Genomic DNA, 4,311 nt, shown 5'->3' on the forward strand with positions numbered 1-4,311 from the left:
ATGGTCTTGCCCCATCCTCCTAACCATCACCAAGGTTCCTCTGTGTCGATTTTGACAATCTGAAGTCCCTCCTTATGTCCGCGCCGTCAAAATAGGTCCTCAGCAGGGACGTGGAGGTTGACTTGGTGAGGACCTCTGTCTTCCATGTGAGCCTTCAGGGGGAATATTATTAGGGCAAACTTTAACTCATTTGTGCGTATGGCATATACTTGTCTTTACAATATGATAATAGATAGATGTCATTATCTGTAGAGCTAAAATGTAACATTACAAAGCAGGCGTGTAGTGATGAGTAAACCCAGGTAAACTCAGTTTACCCACCTCTTTAAAATGAGTTGAGTTTTATTGTTTTGCTTACCTGCCTCTCAGAATCTATTTAATATAACATCCCTGGTACAAATGTAACAGTATAGCTAGCCCCAAGCCAGCACATGCGGGGCTATCAACTAACCTAGCTAACTAGCGTAGCTAGCAAGCTAACGTTCAATATTTACCTCAACTACAAGCATGTCGAGAAGATCTCATGACGGCTCTTCTCCTTGCAGCGTTAACACGACTTCTCCTGGCGGCAGCAGCAGCAGCCGCACATCCCATGCCAGGAAAAGGCTACATTTTTGTGGATAATACACAAAATGATCACAGAAAACACCGGATAATTGTACCACAGCTTCGCGGGAGTAAACAGTATCGTATCCCGTCACTTCCGCTGGATGACTCGAGTAGCATGCTGTATTTTCTCGCATACTACACGCGTTTTGTGGAACAGTAGGTACTATATAGTATGTAGTATGCCTACTATATAGTGCCTACTATATAGCATGTAGCAGGTAGTATGCATTTCGGACACGGCCAAGGTTAGTCCACATTTTATATTCAACTGTTGCAGCAGTAGACACCTGGATATGTATATCGAACTTGATGTCTTCCGTTCTCCGTTATGGTGAATGGTGCACAGCATATGAAAGTGTGCATTGTGCACAATATGTACATATAACTCCAGTATAGCATGGTGCAAATACACCATTATGCACAGGCAATATTGACCTCAGGCTATTGCAAACCCTGCATGAGATGGATTCAGACGGTGAAGATCCTGGTCTTGAAATGCTTAGTGTAAAGTGATTTTGAAAACTCACATCTTTATTCTCTCCCAAAACGTTTTTGCCATTAACAAATGAGAACATATAGATAGATAGGAATCCTGTGTGGGGAAATTGGGTGTTTTAGCAGCAGAAAAGTACAGCAGCAGTGCAGGGGGAAAATGTGTCAAAATCAAACTAGGCTACTGTACTTGGAGAGGACATCACAGCTGAATAATGCCAAAGACAACTCAAACACAAGTCTCAATAGGTTTGTAACTTTAATGCGCACTGGCACACACACAGCCCAGGGCCGCAATCATCTCCATGGCGTAAGACAGGACCATGTGACTGGAGCTGACTGTAGCACCGGCCGGTCTGCTTCCTCCCTTATGTGCAGGTCTGGTTTGACCGGGACCAGCCTTCAGCCACACACTGGGTCTATGGAGACCTCCTCATAGACTGGAGGGAGGGAGGAAGGTGAGAGACAGAAAAATATTTTTAAATAAGAACACAAACACACAGACATACAAAACACACACACTAACACAAAGACAACCCCTTCCAGACACTCTAATAAGGCTGTCGTATGCCAAGCTCATACTACAGGATATTTGGGCTGATTCATCCCCGATTCACCACTCCCGACAATCGGAGGAGAAATCTGGTCTGGAACGTTGGTCATTACTGATGTTCGACACAGATTATCTTGTGAAATGTGAGGGGTTTATAGGCCAAATCTTAAACCTCCCGATCGGCTCACAGACCCAGATGTGTGATTATATGCCTTATTCACAAATCTTGTGGTGGGTGCATGTTTGAGATTCACAAGAAGAATATCTGTTAAGATTTCCTTGTGTAATGCAACCCGATTTAGAAATTGATTTTTAAAATCCTGTAGTGTGAGCCCAGGATTACTGTGATGAATCGAGAGTCAGACATGCAGATCAGACCATCATGGACGTAATGAGGATATGCCAGCCAGGACCTACATGCACACAGGGCATCTTCAGATCCCTCTCTCAGTTCAGCTGCAGGTACAGTAAGACTCCAGATCAAAATACTGCAGGTGAAGAGGGAGAGAGAAAGAGCGGGCATTAAAGGAAGAAGTGTGACTTGTTCTGTGTATGAGTGAATGTGGGTTGTGCGCCTTTACATGTATGTGTATTTTTACATTTCACTGTTCTCACCTGTATGTATCTGCAGTCATGCCCTTGTCTCAGCAGCTGCATGTCTGAATGTGATTTGGACATTTCAGGGACTTTGATGGCCGTCTCTTCCAAACCATCCTCACCATTCAGTCCTGAGAGAGAGAGAGAGAGAGAGAGAGAGAGAGAGAGAGAGAGAGAGAGAGAGAGAAGACCACCAAGCTTGTACACCTATCTCATATCACCTCGGCTCACACCTTGTTTGTGTGTGTGTGCCAGCATGACTCACTCACTCTGATACAGTGATCAGAAATCAGCAGTCTCTTTTTAATCAAACCCGGTAGAACAGGTCTCACTAACAGCCTATAGACAAGCTGCAACACGAACAGATGAGCCTTCAGAGAGACAGAGAAAGAAAGAAAGAAAGAAAGAAAGAAAGAAAGAAAGAAAGAAAGAAAGAAAGAAAGAAAGAAAGAAAGAAAGAAAGAAAGAAAGAAAGAAAGAAAGAAAGAAAGAAAGAAAGAGGTTAATCTAGGCATTTAACCTGCATTATAAACACACACACACACTAGTGTGGCGGTGTGTGGGATATTCACGCAGCAGCAGTAAGCCGTTAAGTGCTGAATTTCACATATTGCTATAATCACAGCAAAACATAAACGCATCATATAGCATATATAACATACAGAGTGGGAGGTGTGTCTCTTTGGGGTGACGGGTCCACAGCTCCTCCTTCACAGACTACACAGCCACCCTTCAAGAAGAGTGTGTGTGTGTGTGTGTGTGTGTGTGTGTGTGTGTGTGTGTGTGTGTGTGTGTGTGTGTGTGTGTGTGTGTGTGTGTGTGTGTGTGTGCATACGGGTCCTCCCCCTCATAATGTGCAGGTATACATTTATTATTAAAGATTTTGGGTCGCTTTCTGAACTCACCCTCGTCGTCGTCGTCATCATCCTCTTCATCTTCCTCTTCCGACTCTTCCATGGCTTGACCATTCCTGCCCTGTAGCTGAAGGGCCATGCACTGTCCAGCTCTTCTTCTGAGTCTGTAAAGCACAGCAGTTGCAGAGTAAGGTATAAAGAGTAACGCTCTGCTTCTCTGTCCCTCTGCTACTCACTTTCTCAGAGTGACAGTCTCAATCATCAAACTCTGATAGGCAGAGGCCTGACAGCAGGCTGTTAGTTCATGCAGCAGTCCTCTCTCCTCCTCCTCTACGCTTGAGCTATAGGACAGGCTTGAGTAACAGAAGGAGGCTGAGAGTCACAGGTTCGACCTCAAGGTCTGTCTCACCTCTCCCCCATTTGCTGTCCTGGCTTACCTGTGTAGTTGAGACTGTGTGTGTGGAGTTACCTGCATGCGGTTCATGGACTCTCTGAGCTGGTCCAGCTGGTGGGCAGAGCCAAGCGCCTGAAAGCGGATGTTGTCAGCTTCATGTCCTTCTCCCTGAGCTCATTGGTCTCTGCTTTCTTATCCAAACAGTCTGACAGCCTGTGTAGACAGACAGACAGACAGACACACACAAAGTTAGAACATACTCATCATGTAGATACACTATCAAACATGAATACACCAGCTATTAGAGGGAGAGTGAATGAAAAGAGCTGTGAATTGCAAGTCAGTCACTAAGAGAGAAGCACAGGTTGTGTTTGAGAGATGACAAATTCCTGGTATGTGTAAACCATATACCTGGCTAATAAACTGATCTTGTATCTTGACGATTCAGTCACGTTGCAAAAGGCAGCAGGCGAAAACAACACTACTGGAGAAGTAGAGCAATACAGAGTGAAAATAGTGAAGAGGAGAGGAAGCAGAAGAGAAAATAAATGAAAAGGAACCACCTGCGGAACCGAACCGAGGGATCTGCATGGGAGCCTTTTGTGTCTGCAGAGGTTTTACGACTGTACACCGATCTGTGGTGATAACGTAGTATATATATATTAAGTATAGTAATAGTAAATAAACAAAAAAAATATTACGATTTTAATATTTTAAAATGTTTGATCCAGAGTGAAGCGTCCAATGAAAGTCAAGTTTGCTTGATGAAAAGGTATATAAGGCACTGACACAGTGAACTGTCATCGTTTCCC

General features: G+C 44.1%; 1 long non-coding RNA gene across 1 annotated transcript; it reads right to left on the reverse strand.

Moving 5' to 3' along the window:
- Positions 1-2,081: 2,081 nt before the first annotated feature.
- LOC311311104 lies at positions 2,082-3,713 on the reverse strand. The gene is made up of 5 exons (XR_014630534.1): positions 3,575-3,713; positions 3,157-3,269; positions 2,521-2,622; positions 2,270-2,382; positions 2,082-2,142 (listed from the first exon to the last, which is right to left on the reverse strand). It is a non-coding gene; the product is annotated as an uncharacterized lncRNA (long non-coding RNA).
- Positions 3,714-4,311: the final 598 nt, after the last annotated feature.

This window comes from Borostomias antarcticus (genome assembly GCF_949987555.1).
Source record: "Borostomias antarcticus genome assembly, chromosome: 7".
NCBI classification, from domain to species: domain Eukaryota; kingdom Metazoa; phylum Chordata; class Actinopteri; order Stomiiformes; family Stomiidae; genus Borostomias; species Borostomias antarcticus.